Below are 16620 nucleotides of genomic sequence, written 5' to 3'. Positions count from 1 at the left end.
CACTCTGTATTTAAAAAAAAAAAAATATTGCAAATTTTAAATTTAATTTGTGGTTAATTAATCGCTCTTGTCTGCTGATGTGAGCTATATAAACTCAAATTTATATAATTTTCAATTGCCAAAATATATTAATATATACTATCTTAGAGTTTTAATAAGTGTATAATGTAATATTAACGGAGTTGAATGATTATAATAATCATAGATGAGTGAAGTAATAAATGAATTAAAATAAGATAAAAATTTTTTTTATTAATAGAATTATTTTTCTATCAAATGAAATAAGTATTAATTATCCTTATTTACTAAAATTACAAAAGGGGCATCTACATTCAACGTTATTAGAGAGGAGAAGAGAGTCAACGATTCCTCTTCGAAAAGTGACGATATCCTTTTTTTTTTTTTTTTTGATTTATTTCGAAAAATAAAAATAAAATAAAGTGTGAATATACAGGGAGCGGGGATCAAATTGTCGCCGAAATATTTTTCTACAAAAACAACACAAAATATACATTTTTTAACTTTTTTATTGAAAATCAAAACTATGACGAGCATATAAGTATAGAGTAGCCATTCATTCGATATAATTACCGTTGGGATCAATAACGGCCTCTGAACCGGCCGCAGGCTCTTCTGACCATCTCATTGTCCATATTGCCGAATACCTCCTTGATGGAGTCCATCAGGCTGGCCTTGGTCCTATGGGGATGTCTATTGGTATGTCTCTCGACATAGCCCCAGACAAAATAGTCCAAAGGATTAAGGTCGGGAGAGTTAGGAGGCCACAAATCCTTGGTTACGACGTCATAACAGTTATATCTTCCAGCAGGATATGGTTCATCGTTGATTCGTGTATCAATAGATCGGTATTTTTACTCAAATCGATGAGACAGGAATTTGGCAGTGTGTCTCCCGTATAAATTGAAATGAAAGTTATATTTTGAAATAAAATTAGCACACTAAGAGTTGAGAGAGTGAAGTCCCAAGACTTGACTTTAGAATAGAGTCAAATAATAGGAAATGAACAAACTAAAAATCAACAAACCTCCGCGAGATGGCACTGATGTACTAAGTTGTCATAACAATACAGAGTGCCGCTATCTTCTGCTATATAAACAAACTACCAATAAAAAAACAACGCACATGCTCCATTAAATGAATTTTTGAAAAATTATCAATTTTTTATGAAAAATGCCATTATGTAATTGACGTTTTTTAAAAGAAAATATATTAGTATCTTCTTTTTTATATAGATGGCGTTTTATAGGAGATGTCCATGAACAAGGTTAGGCAAATAGACTTTTGATGAATCGAAATAAGTTTATGTTTTCCCTATGCAAATTAGCTAATGTTATTTATCCAAAAATTAGTTTATAAAAATATTAAATCATCATACGAGTTTTGATCAAAACGAAGTCGTTGTTTTCTACTTCAAAATTCCATTTTTTTTGTTCATCATCTTGCTATTGATGTCCACAAGGTTTACTGTGTTGGTTTGTTTTTGACAAATACAAAGGTGAGACGTCATTTTGTTTGTTACGGCATTTTCTATGGACTATTGACAAAAATTGGAAAGAAAAAATCAATTTAATCGGAAATTTTTTAAAAACTTTTGAAAGATTGGTTATTCTTCCAAATAAAGCTTTTTGTAAGAAAAAATATTTTAGGACGATAAATAATCTTTAAAAAGTTTTTAAAGAACTTTCTCCTAAATTGATTTTTTTTCCTCCCATTTTTTCTAATAGTAGAAAATTTTAGAGCTCACAAAAGGACGTCTAACCTTTTTATCTATTAAAAACAAACTAAGAATGCAAAATGGTAGATGGTTTTAACAAACGTCGTGATCGTGTCTACCCAAATTATTAAAAAAATCAAAAATCGAATGACAAATAGATAAAAAGGTTGTTGCTCTTTAATCAGAGTAATATATGTTTGATTAATTGAGCACTACTGATTAGTGATTACAATCAAACTTAATCGTTTTATATAATAGAATACTTAACCTTCATTATTGTCCAATTTAGCACCCAATAAACCATGTATTCAGTGAGCATCGAATTACTAATAAACTAAATCTTGTATGGCCTTTACTTTTTATATAATTTATTCAACAACATTATCATTAACTAAAAAATTAGATGGACGCATGGCTTAATAAGATGATTGAGTTATAAACACCACTATGATCCAAGACAATAGAAGTTAAATATGGGGTTGTTCTTAGTATGAAAGCATTCTCAATATCACGAAATGAATCGGTAATTTCAATTCCTGGTGAATAATTAAATATCTGCTCTTTAAAAATAGAAGCAATCTAGATGGGAATCTTAAATACTTTGTGATTTTCCATTAATAATAACACTAGTAAACAAATTTTAGCACTTTGATAAAGATGTTGTTGCATTACTAATTGCTTTTACCTCGAGAAAAACGAAAATAACCAGTATAACTTGATACAAGGGTTGCCCCAAAAGAACCTGGCGCATGACTAAAAGATGGAGGTAGTCGTTTAAAAAAATAACTGTTTTAGAAAGTGCACAATCTATTTCTAAAACATATGTTCTAAGTTTGAAGGCCCCACGTTACTACTAAGTATTTATTGGGAAGCCATCAATAGTGAACGTAATAGTACTTTTGGGAAAACGAACAAAATTTGTCATCTTTATATGATACAATACACTTATCTGAAAGGCCTTAGCCCAACCATTATACAATAATAACTGGCTTATACTCTAGTAGACTCTGTTCCTTCGTTTATAAAAGTAAAACTATTTTGTCTTTCTGAGTTTAAAAGAGGTTGTACGAGCTTTCAAGACAAGTATTGAAGTGCTTGACTGAATAAGCAGACATTTTCAGAAATTGTGACGAAAATTCACAAAGAAGTACAGGTGGATCGTAGGCTGAAAATGTACGAGCCAGCAGACAATGTATGTAGTTCAAAAAGTGTAGTTATTGCATATTTTATTTATTTGAAAATTTGGACATGAGAAAGTTGTCTGCAAAATGACAATATATATTATTTTTCCAAAAAAAAGGGTGTTTCCTTTGATGGCTCGGGTAATTCCGGGAAAAGTTAAACACACAACGATATATTAAATAATAAACGACTCAGAAGAAAGAGTAACCGCAACAACCATTACTCTTTTTTTTTTAATTATAAAGATAGACATCCTTAATTATAAGTAGTATTCAAATCAATATTAGGGGAATACGAACAAGACATAGATGTTCAAAGAAAACCCTTCTGGAACCCTTTACTTTATGACAAATAATATTTTTTGACATTGGGATCTAAAATGACGAATGTATTAGACTTTCAAAGAGATGGTTATTATTATTTTTTTTTTTTTTGTACTTACAAAGCATTTACTCTGATTAAGAAAGAGATACAGAAACGGTAAAACTATTCTTGAATCCGGAAAACATTTACTTACAAACTATATTTTGTGCTTTTTTTCTAATATTTAGGTCCTACAAGTGGAAAATTAACATTAAATCATATAGATGTTGGAAAACAATATTTTCAAAAAAGACTCCACAAGTCACATAAACATAAATTTTGAGCAATAAAGTTCATTCTCATGGTTACATTTAAATATCATTTTTGGCAATATGGCAACGTTAAAGTGTCCTAGAACCTAAGATTTTTTCTTATTTGTAAAAGTTTTGTAATATTTTGTTTATGGAAAAATGTTTACTGACTACCAATTATAAATTTAAAAAAATATTACAGCAATGGTGAAAGAAGACTATTTTCTCCCAGATATCTTTAAAGGTTTGGAGATTTAATTCAAGTGACGTAATTTATGTGTCAAGTGATGGCATGTAAGAAAAGTACATAAGTTTTTTATATTGACTAATGTGGAACTTTGTTAATCAACATTCTTCATTAATTTATCAATAACACGAATCAAAAAAATTTAAACTTTTTTTGCTTTTTGATTGATGTAGTGGGGAGCTCTTGAGTTCTTTTACGTCGATAAACATGGAAAGAGAAAGACTGCGTTTTAAAAGTATTTAAGATTTGTTCCTTGAGTAAATATTTTCTTATACATTTTAAACTATCGAGGCTTATTGAAAGTACATGTTTCTGCACTACAGTTATAACATCATCCAGATCCTGTATGAGAGCAATACAGCTGCCCCCCCCCTACTCACTAAGACTAATAAAATAAATTTATGTTTGTTTTAAGTTTGAGTCAGTCGTTGAGATGGAGAAGCTTCGAAAGAACAAGATCCCAGTTATTTCACGCGTCCCAGGAAGCAAAAGTAATCACCAAACTCCCTAGCTACCCCAGAAAGACAGTCTGGAAGGTTATTAAGAAGCTAAAGACTTCCAACAACATCAGCAGGAAATTCCAGGATAGATCTCCGGTGAAGAAGGCGACCTATGGGTAGGGCTGAGGAAATCCATCTAGGCTCCCTTGACCTGGACCCCTTGAACTTCTATATTTAGAGGGATTTGGAGAGGAACGCCTACTCCACTTCCCATAAAAGGGTGAAGTCCCTCAATGCTATTATCAAGCGTGTAGCTGTAAAGTTCATCTCTGTCAAAGCCTGTCGAGCATTCCGTGGAATGATTGATTGTCAGTGGAGATCAAATTGAAAATGAATATGCTATGAATAACACCAAAAAATTCTTGATAGTCCATTTATTCAGGTTCTGAATGGGGTCTAAATTTGTTTCAATTGTAGTGCACGATCCGGTATATAAAATGTTGCTCTCTGTAACCAAAAAAAAAACATACAGGGAGCGGGGATCAAATTGTCGCCTACTTTAAACCTTGATTTTGACGACACTATCAAATAAAAAACCGCTTACCAAATAGGAAAGCTATTCTCGTCAGCTGACGATACGTAGGTCAGTTAGCATCCTGCTGTCATCATATGAGAAGATAAAGAGCTATAAGTGGAACGAGGAGCTTTCGAGGTCCGCCGTAGTCATGGCATTGGTTAATAATGGAGGTGAAATCTCCAATTCAACGATTGCTTCAACCTTAGGAGTGAATTTACAGACTGTTCAGCGTATCTTTAAGAAGCTATAGGAAACCTGGGATGTTGATGCCACCATAAAGAGGGCACCCAAGGAAGAGGGCGCCGACAGAAAGGTCAGGGACACCGACTTTGTCGACATGGTGAAGAAGATGTTTGAAGATGACCCTACCAGGTCCATGAAGGCCGGTGACGGGCCCTGGGTGTGGCAACAGGACTCAGCACCCTGCCATGTGTCCAAAATCTCCATGCAGTGGTTAACCGAGAACTGTTATGACGTCGTAACCAAGGATTTGTGGCCTCCTAACTCTCCCGACCTTAATCCTTTGGACTGTTTTGTCTGGGACTATATGTAGAGACATACCAACAGACATCCCCATAGCACCAAGGGAAGCCTGATGGACTCCATCAAGGAGGTATTCGGCAACATGGACAATGAGATGGTCAGAAGAGCCTGCAGCCGGTTCAGAGGCCGTATTGAGGCCGTTATTGATCCCAACGGTAATTATATCGAATGAATGGCTACTCTATACTTATATGCTCGTCATAGTTTTGATTTTCAATAAAAAAGTTAAAAAATGTATATTTTGTGTTGTTTTTTTTTAGAAAAATATTTTGGCGACAATTTGATCACAGCTCACTTTACATATTGGACCAATAAGTTTAGTTGTACGATTCTTGAGTTAAATTAATCATGAACAAACCATTTCAATCCAACGGTAATAAGTTGTTGACTAGTGTAATACAAAATTAATTTGTTCACTTGCGTTCACATTGGTACTAAAACTCTTTGCCCATCGGTTATTTCATGATCCCTTTAATAAATTCTCAAATGTTTGCTGCATTTAATGTGTGATTTACATGGATAATATCTTTTTTATATAATCCCCAATATGCCAACAATAAAAAAGTTTTCTTTTTTTCAATGCCTTAAATAAACACAAGTTAGAAGCATCAATCAAATCTGTCAACACATACATGGGATTCATTGATTAATATGGTCACTTTCCCTAGCTTTTTATTTGTATTGGATAGTGGAAAGATTTGTATTTTTATCCGGAGAGACCGGAGTTGTAACAGTTATTTTTTCTAGAATCATGAAAAGTTTACCCAAATTTACATCACAATTGTATAATATAAGAAAAATAATTGTCAACTTGTCTTTGACATATTGGATAAAAACTGATTTTGATTGAAAGGGCGTTCTCAGGATTATATATTATATATATTTTTGAGGAGGGTGGCTTGGTTTTTGTAAATTTAAAAAAGGATACTCTTTCAATAAAAAAAGTTCATAATCCACAGCTTTCACAAAAAAGTTAAATTCCAAAAATTTTAATTTTACAAATTTCAAAAATCCAAGCTCCTTCAAAAAAATTCAAAAATCCACAGCTGTACACCAAAAAATTTTGTTTTTTGGGGAAAAACTTTCAAAAATCATAACTGTTTTCAAAAAATTAAATTTTTTCGAAAAAAAAATCAGAACAATTAAATTTTTTGGAAAAAAATTTCAAAAATTCAAAGTTATTTACAGAAAATTAACTTTTTATTGACAGTCTCAAGGACTTGTCCTGGGACTGCACTGGACCGAATGAATAATTACGTGCACAGTTGCAACACTTTGTATTCAAATGCAATTTGAGAGGAAATTACTGTGAAAAGGCTTAGAGTTTAAATAGATTCAAACTATGCTAAATATCAAGTTGAAATTGACCTGATACATAAAAAGTGTAACAACTACCCCAGTCTTCCCTAAATATCATCATAAATATAAAGTGCGTTTGTTTATTTATTATATAAATTATTGTCATTTAAAATTTGTATTTTCTCTCATTTATTTTATTAGACCATTTCCATTTTTTACTCAATTCACACTCCCTCCACTCAATGTCACAACGTTTTTCTTTAAAAAAAATTGTTTTCCAAATTTAGAATAATAAAAAAACTATATTAAATCATTCTTCCGAAAAACTTAAATACAAAAATAGTTGGGGGGAAAAAGTAATTTTGTATTTTCCAACCCTAATTTTTTTATAAATTAAAATATATGAAATTACGTAACCCCCCACCTAAAAATATTATTTAAATAATAACTCAGGAACCAAGAAGGCTTTTACATAATGGGCATTGCCTCAATGCCATGAAAAATATACTACATGATATATTTTTCAAAGAGAATTGGACCTCTCATATACCTTGTGTATCAAAACTATTTCCTGATTCTGAACCTCGAACTTAATGAAGAACATTTTACTTAATGAGTCACACCTTTTTTACTATAGTACTTTTATACGTATAGTTTAGGTTTATTACAGCTCAATATGACCTACCTTACCCTAAATTATGGCATCGAACCTACGCCTGAAGGCAGAACATAAGCTCCTGATCAAATCTCACAATCTCATTGACAGAGGCTTTCAGGGGCTCAGTGTTTGGGTGTTTGCCACAGGCCTTGCTCTCCACATGCATCCAGAAAGCAAAGTCCAACGGGTTCCTGTCTTGTGAGTATGGTTACCACATTACGTTGACTTACGATAATTGAGCAATTTTTGACAAAGAAGAAGATATTTGATTGCGTCCGTGAGAAGGGGCTTATTCTTCATTATCAACAACTTCCCTTCATCCTTATTCATGACCCTCCTGACTATGTCTTTAGAAACATTTAGGTCATTGCCATGTACTCTCATGGAACCCATGGCACCCTCTTTTATTACCAATGAGAACCTTTTTATGGGGTGACCAATTCAATTCTTCGGCTTCCATACATTTTTTGACGTTTTAAGTGGTCTTCAGACCAATACAAACCGATCTAGACCAAAATTTTCTTAATGACCCGTTCAAACTAAACTTATTTAGTAAAACAAAATTAAGAATTTTTACAAAAAGTATAACGGTCTAAGGCTGCTCTATAATTTTCCTACCGAAACCTAACACAAATACAGACCCAGTGATCCTAATCGTTATCATTTTTAAGCTCCCCATTTACTTCGAGTTGGCAACCCGAAGAGTGTCTTCTCTTTTCTAAACTGTTATCTTTATTATTCAATTAATTAGAAGTAAACTTCATTTTCTACAACATTCAAATATATACAAACCCGATATTGAATATTTTGCTTGATTTAACTGTTTTGAATCAGAATGGGTACTCAAAACTTATGGTAGTATGACTAAAGTACGAAAAACGTGATTTTTATTCAATGAAGAAAAAGATAAATCAAAACGAATTTGTAATAAGTTTAAATACTATATTTTATATTCAATTTATTCACAAACAATAACAGCCTACACGCTGTAAAAAGATTAGGAGCTCTTGACATTGAAAGCCGTGTCTGTAGCATGCCACCCTGTCATGATGGCATCTCGGAGAGAATCTAAATTTGGAAAAGAGGTCTGGCAGACCTTATTTTCCAAGACACCTCAAAATTCCCAATCCTGGGGGCTGAGGTCGAGACTGGAGGAGGGTTTCCTGGAGGGAGGCCAGAAGTCAGTGATATTGTTGCTGGATAAGTTTTGCTTCTTCTTGGCTGTAGAGGTCTCTGCAGCTTTCTCGGCACTAACAATTATTAAAGTTCTTTTTTTTTTTTAAATCGAAAATCTACAACTATTAACAAAAAATAAAATTTTTGAAAAAAAAATTTCTAGTTATTCTCCAAAAAATACCTGTTTTGGAAAAATGTTTAAAAAATCTACAGCTGTTAACAAAAAATAACTATTAATTTATTTAATTACAAAAATTGACAACATTCCCACAAAAAATTAAATTTTTGAAAAAAAAATTCCACATATTTCACTTTTTGGATAAAAATTTGAAAATCCCGAGCAGTTTACAAAAACTGTAACTTTTTGGATAAAAATTTAATTTCAAATATTAAATTTTCATGTAAAAGCAAAAATTACTTTATATTTTTGGAGACCACCCCCTATGTACGCCCCTCCTCCTAATTAAGAATATCCGGGATATAATCGTAATTAATTGTTATTGCGAGTTTACATACCCATAACAGCTTTTAGTTTTGATGTACAAGTTACCTACTCTTACTAACGGCCGTATACGAGTATATCATAGATCCAAAGATGAAAATCCAGTATAGAATGGCCATGGTAAAAAAAAATAACCGAAAATGAACATGGTAACCCTGATGATTTTTAAAAATGTTTTGGAGGAGAGAAAGGATAATGCTCATGACGTTTCATTAGATCAGCTACAGACAAATCCAGACCCTGACAAATGGAAGAATTTTTTTTTGGGAGGAGAGAAAGACATTTCTTTAGATCAGCTACAATCAGTTGTTATATAGAAAGTATGAGAAAATGATATGAACAAGACCATTTGCTGGAATTACTCCGATGTCGAACCCCAATTCTACTCCGAGTCCAACAAAGACTTACAATTATAACTTTGCAAAAATTCCCATGGAGTTACACTTCGTCTTTTATGAGCACAATCTAACGTTCAAACTGGTTTTGAATATAATTGAATCTATTTAGGAAAGGATGTTCACTACTCAGGAATTAAATAATAATCACAACTGCTAAGGGAAAGAAAGTTCCTTATTTATATTACCCAAGGTTATAACATAACATGCGTCCGACTAATGTTTGACTTCCACCCCGCTTTTTAATATTGACGTCATAGTGTATGAGTGGTTCCGTGTTCTATCAAAATCTGTCTTTCTTGCCAAACATTTGGTATGATACATCAACTTAAAAATTCTACCAATAGTGACGTCATAGACTATGACTGCTTAATGGGACAGCTTAAAAACACAACGGATTTACATCATTGCATATATACATAATAGAACTAGATATCTATGATGAATTGAATATATGTACATATGTAATGTAATGTATGTCTAATGTTCATAGATACTTAATCATTACTCATATCTTCTTGTTCTTAATGCACTGATAGGTTCACTATTTGTCTCCCTCCGTATCATCATAAATCTTTTGGAGGGCATTTCAGTGTTTCAGTTTGTATACAAGCGCGTCCACAGGATAATATTTTTGGGAGTTTCTGGATTTTTTTTTAAATACAAGTAAAAAATTATATATATTTTTTTGAATAAAATATGGAAAATTCAATTTTTTTAATTAAATTTATGGAAAAAAAAATCAAAAATACTCATAACAAATTAATTTTTTTGGAAAAAAAATCAAAAAATCCATAGCTATTCTAAAAAAATTAAATTTTGAAAAAAAAAAAAAAATTCATAGCTATTCTCAACAAAATCCAAAGCTATTCTAAAAAAATCCATAGCTGTTCTAAAAAAATTCATAGCTTCCCCCCTCCCAAATACAGACGGTCTTCTTCAACAAATGTAGAGTCGTTTACAAGGGGTAAGCTGGAAGGGCTATTGCTCCCCAAAATTAAGGAATGTTGGCTTTTTACTAGAAAATATAGTTTATTAATTTTTTATTTATTTCAAAAATACACAGCTTTTCACAAAAATTTTGAAATTAAATTTTTTGGATTTTTTTTTCAAAAATCCTCAGCTGTAAACAAAAAATTTCAAAATCTGTAACCATTTCGAAAAATCTTTTTTTTTGAAAAATATTACAAAAATTAAATTTCAAAATAAAAAAATTTCGGAAAAAAATTTCAAAATAAAAATTTCGGAAAAAATTTTAAAATAAAAATTTTCTCAAAAAAATTTCAAAAATCCATAGCTATTTTTAAAAAAAAAATGAAATTTCAAGTATAACATTTTACATGAAAAAAAAGAGGCATTCACAAACAATTTCATATTTGAAATTTTTTTCGAAAAAATTAAGATTAATGGATTTTTTTTCAAAAAATATTATTTCTAAAAATAAATATATATATATATGTAGGTATATATAACCCTGTGAACACCCCCAACATTTTAACAATTTGATCCTTAAAAATGAGAACGTTATTTATTGAAGACAAACTTGAATTACACTGGTAATAAATAAAATTTATTTTGGATTTTTTTCCTAATTTAATTTTGTGTACCACTGATTTTAAGAGTTACATAAGTCATAACAGATGTATTCATTCAAACATCTAAATGTGAGTACTCTCTGTGTGAAGTAATCCCTGACTACAAAAATAGAAAAACAATATTTTTTTTTCTTTCTTTCTGATTGCATCATATAAAATATTGAAACTTGTATTCATTCTCTCTGACATCAATAGAATATAAATATAAGATAACTTACTATTTATCATTCTACAAATTATCAGAATTTTTTTGTACTCAGGAAAACATATTATTCCTATTATGAGCCATGTATGGTGCAGTACTTTCTCTCATAAAGTTGCCTATGAGCAACACTTCAAAAAGGATCTAAGGATATATATTAATGCATTTCATCATCGGAAATACCAAATTTGACTTGTTTCATGATTGTTTTAATCCTTTCAGTTTCAATAATCTTTATATAATTCTGTCTAGGAAATTCTAAGTAAACTATTTATTACTAGAAGAATAATAAAAAATTTGTTTTATGAAATGAAATTCTTGGTAACATTCTTAATTAGTTATAAAAGTATTTCGAACTTAATTTTTTTCTATCATGAGTGTTTTATATGCATTCTAATATTGTATTGTGAAGTAATGGGCAAAGTAGAACCATGGCTAATTGCCTTCCAATGAACCCTTCCCAAATGCCAGTATTGTTTGACATGGAGTCTTTAAGTCAATTTTTAATAGAGTATAGGGCAAAGTGGATCTATGAAAGCATACTCTACAAATCTACATACATAAAACTATACAGACAATAAGTAAGGGCCTTTGGGGCAATAAATCACAGCACCAGTTCATACCCAGTTGCTCCACCAAAAATCGAAGTAGTGTTTGTTTCAAAAATTAATCACAATACCAACGCTCCTTGAATTAATTCAAAGTAATTTTAACTATGAGAGACGAGCTTTCTCTTTTAATAAGCAAACAAATCAGTTTTTTTTTCTTTTAAACAACAAATTCATGGAAATAAATAAATACTATAAACTCTGTAGTTGTCCGGAGAATGTTGTCAAATGGGAGGAGTATAGAGTTATTCTTGTCAAAGGTATGATACTTTAATGCATGATCTTCTTTAAGTTGTGGGCCTGGGGCATTCACATATATTCACTCTGCCTTACTCCTCTACCGTCATTTCACAATATCTTGTATTAAAATTTTAATACATATATAGATTTTATTTAATTAAAATTATGGAAGTAAATAATGCCTTAATAATAGATCATTTTAAGACACAAACATTAACCCCCCTAAAATTATATGTCTTTAGGTTCCAGCTTTTTGAAATTCTTTTACTCGATTTGACCCGTAAAAAGAACGAACTAAACAGTAAGTTTAACAAACTAATTTTGATGGATTATATATCATTTAATGAACCTTACACTTAATTAAATAAAGAATTTAGTCTAGGAATAAAACCCTTGAGAAATACCGGGAAAACGGGATCTGGAGAGAGAAACTCCAGCTCATAGTATCTCACTTACCGATAATATCTTTTTGTGGATTTTTTTTTTTTTTACTCAAGGAGATTTGAAGATTAAGATGACTTGTACTCTATTGGTTGTAGCAGCTGTTCTACTCCTGTTATACATCTAAAGGTTATATCCATGAACTCGAAAATAAATATTATCCATCACTCACATATTTACACGAAACCAAACAAATATTATTTTAAGTTATTAAATGAGATTTGTCCTTCAAGAATGAATTTTCTCTAACTAAAGTATCTTATTTTGAAGGAAAGGTCTGTTCTAACAAGTGTGCTGTTGCTCAAAGCGCAAAAAATGGTGCTTATTCTTTTTTTTTTTCCTTCTTTCTCTCTTTTTTTCTCCACGAGAAGATTTTGCGTCTTTGAATCACTCCTGACTAAATATACAATATATATAAACTGTATAATCATAATAAAAAATCATCAGCTTTCGAATGAGGAAAATGTGTTCATACACAATACATTTGGATCCCAATACGGATCCATTTTAATTCAACAAGGTGCAACAAGTTCTTACTTTCTAACACATGATGTGGATACCCACAAAACATGTGTCAACATCAAAGTAAGCTAGAATTGTTTTTGTGAATAAACAATTGATAAAATTAAGCTTTTTAAATTTTATCTCCTAATTATTTTAATTCTTTGAGTGAAAGTCGTACTTTTACGATTTAATTTGATAGTTAAATGAAAACCATCTACCTACTTCCTAGAATGGGCAATACGACATGTCCTTACCTTTATTGTATCAGGCAACCTTATGGGGAAAATCCGAAAAGTCTAAAAATCAGTGGTTAGTTAACCGCCAAATTTTGCAAACTATGGAACTATTATTCAGTAATTGTTGAGCATTGATCACTGCTCCTACAGAGAGCTAATTCGAATTCAAGCAATCGACGTTCAGAAAATGGATTAGTAGAAAAGAAGCTGAAATATCAATTGCAGACAATGTAATACAGTGAATTTTTTTATTTATTATTTACTAATTTTTTTGTGATGTAATGATCATCATCAAAACGTATAAAGTCTTAAAAATAAAAGCGACAGCAGGGATCTGCGTGAAGGAAAAAATAGGTTTAGCGATTATAAAAAGGAAAAACAGTTGTTTGATGTGATTGTTTTTCTTTTTTGTTCATTATTTAGTAGGTGGTCGTGGTGTTAAAATCTTTTTCTGAAGTAAGCATTCTCACTTATATTTGTCGTAAATTTATTTAAAAATGCATAATAAAATAAATATAATTATTAGATTTTCCCTTTACCAAGCATTTCCAATCTTCTCCTCACGAGGACTTCAGGAATTGTTCGTCATTGACTGTTGAATACGGTTCTTCTAATTATCTGATTTTCAAACAGCTCAACACCAAGAAAAATGGAATCGGAGGCCGTTTTACACATTTCCCCCAGACTGAGATAAACTTTTTTAACCCCTCCATTATAGTATAAAGTCCTTCAAGCCTACTTCTACCTGGTAGAGGGATTGAGTTGCTGAATAATAAAGGTCGACTCCAAAATCATCTCTACTCCTCAGTCTCGGGTTAAAATTTAATGGCTTTTTAGGTCGAGAAGGGGAAGCACGGAATTGAAAATAAAGGCTTATTATCATCCCATGTCACACCAATACGGTCCGCATTTTTTGGTCACTGATAGGAGTTCCGTTGTCCCCATTCCCACTCTGTTCAAGAAGTTGCATTCAGTAACTTCATTAGACTTTTCTTTAACTCTTTTAGCCCACAAATCTTCACGGTCAAGGAGTCTATTGATCCAGGAGAAGTTTAATGTTTGCTACATAGACTTAATGACTAGAGATCCAAGTCCCTCGCCGTTTGTCAGAATATTAAATCTATCTTTTGCTATACAAAGAATAAGACGTACTTCACTACTCGCTCTGGGTAAATCAATCTTTGACGAAACACTTTGTAGAATTGCTAACACCATTGCAACGAAACCAATAGGGAAGCCATACTTGCTCAATTGCAATTTTTGAAAGAATGTGTAAAACGTTTTTTTTTTCGAAATTGACCAGAAGTGCTGCGTATCGTACGTTTTTAACCTCGGTGCAGTATGTTTATTTTTGATATTAGAACATTTTGGTTTTTTTTATCATACTTTATCTAGTTTATACTTTACAATATATTTATACCTGAGTAATTTCGTTTGTTATCTGTTGCACCTTAAATATTTAAGCAACCACCATTCAAGAATTATTTGGTTCTTTGTTTTTAGTTACTCCAAATTAATCTCTATTTTATTAAAAGATTTTTCTTGAAGCATCATCGACCAATAAGTAGCCATGGATAGCCAATTTGTTTTATATAGGTACATTTATATAAAGTGAAATATTTTTTAGACAGCTGGTGATATTGTGACTGCTAATCGATCTTGATTATGACCGGAAAACTTACACAAACTCATTCTTTTCAAAAAAAAAAAAAATATATATATATATATAAATTCAGGAATAATAGTATTTTATAAACCCGTGTATATTTGATATTCACGTGTTTTTTTCTTTAGAGAAGTTAAGTATATTTAGGAATAATTTATTTGTAGAGAAAAAAAAATTATTAGAATTTATATCTAGAAAAAACTTGAAATTTACTATTATATCGTAACGAACTGCGTCCCATGGAGGGTTTAACACGGTTTGTAGCAAACTGCGTCCAATGAAGGGTGTACTACGGTTTGTACCGAGCCCCATATTTATAGACAGGGGGAAGATTAGAAGGAGTTCTTCTTCACACGAACTTCAATACAGTTTTGTACGAACAAGCGAAACACTTCGTGTGGGCTCTAAAGTAATTATTCGACTTTAGATACAGGACACTGAAGGTTTTCCCCTTGACATACAACTAAAAGGTGTAGTCAAAGTGCTCGGTATCATGGCTGTAGGGGGTCCAAAAGTGTCCAAAAAAAAAAGAGTGCCAAAGAACTCAAAATAGTCTTGATATGATCAGATGAGTTTCTTTCATTGCAGGTGTCATACTATTTACCCTCACAAGGTTCTTTCCACATACTTTTTTATAGCTCTCTGGACAGTTTTCAGTTAAACCTCGAGATATCTTGCATGGGCCCTGATGGACTTGAGGGGATTGCCCTCGACTATTTACTTTCACTCTTCCAGGACCAGTGGGGAGTTTTCCACAGATCCCTTCTTCCTCTCCAACGTTTTGGACTTGTTGACGGCGTAGACGCCCAACTGCTTGGAGTGTGCAAAAAAAAATTCGTTTATCACGTTCAAGTATCATGTTCTTCATTTGTACGTCAGCTAGAGAGCTTAGGTTTATTTTGTTTTGCAACAAATTGTTTATGCCTTAATATACCGAAATATAAATTAATTTAAATCACTCAACCTTCATTAACTATTGAATTAATAAGTGTTCAGATTTCAATAGACCACCCAGTACATGTATAGACAAAGTTAACATATTGCTTGAGAATATTTTTGAATTTGAGCAATGAGAAGATCAATCCTATTGTATCAAAAACTTTAGACATGAGAAAAAAACTTAACTTATTTATTTTTGTTTCAGCTGAAATCCTTATTAAATGTTATTTCAAGTTTTTGATCCCCGCAAAAGGGATTTCTTTTATTTTTAATGTAGATTGTTTTTATGTTGACGCACCCACATATGAGGAAAGTCAAAACTGTTGATTTGTCAAGTTTGTTTGTTTTTTTGTTAGTGCATATGTTTTTTTCTTTTTATGACTCCATCAAAGGAGGCAGAGAGAAGGAAAATGAGTCTTGAATCATTATAATAATTATCATTTGGACAAATTGTTAGAGATAAAAATAGACATACATTGATAAAGGAGCTTTGAGTGATAAATGATCAAGCGACAGAGACAAATGAACCGCTGCTGTTGCTTTATTTTATCCCCCCTCTCCCTTTATTTTTCGTCATCTGCAGAAAAAACTTTAAACGAAAGTTACGATATAGTTTTTTGTTCTTTTTTAATTTCTCAATTTATATTCAATCAGTTTTTTTTTTTTTTTCCAATTTTCTTCAAACATTTCTTCTTGAGATAACGAGGCTCTAAAAGAGCAAGATGTAGGGAATACCCATTTTGTACAATTATATTAAATGAACCATGAATTTACCTTCTTCAAGTTTGATATTATTTTGAAGAAGGAGAAAAAAAAGTTGC

General features: G+C 31.5%; 1 protein-coding gene across 1 annotated transcript in view; it reads right to left on the bottom strand.

The window, feature by feature from the left end:
* The window catches only part of LOC121121647 (uncharacterized), a 90865-nt gene extending 78103 nt beyond the window's left edge, over positions 1 to 12762 (bottom strand). Inside the window, exon 1 of the mRNA XM_040716616.2 lies at positions 12470 to 12762. The gene's annotated coding sequence lies outside the window, so the exon portion shown is untranslated. The remainder of the gene's footprint in view (positions 1 to 12469) is intronic.
* Positions 12763 to 16620: the final 3858 nt, after the last annotated feature.

The sequence above is a fragment of the Lepeophtheirus salmonis genome, chromosome 7 (genome assembly GCF_016086655.4).
Source record: "Lepeophtheirus salmonis chromosome 7, UVic_Lsal_1.4, whole genome shotgun sequence".
Taxonomy (NCBI): Eukaryota; Metazoa; Arthropoda; class Copepoda; order Siphonostomatoida; family Caligidae; genus Lepeophtheirus; species Lepeophtheirus salmonis.
This window is presented reverse-complemented; position numbering and strand designations above follow the sequence as displayed.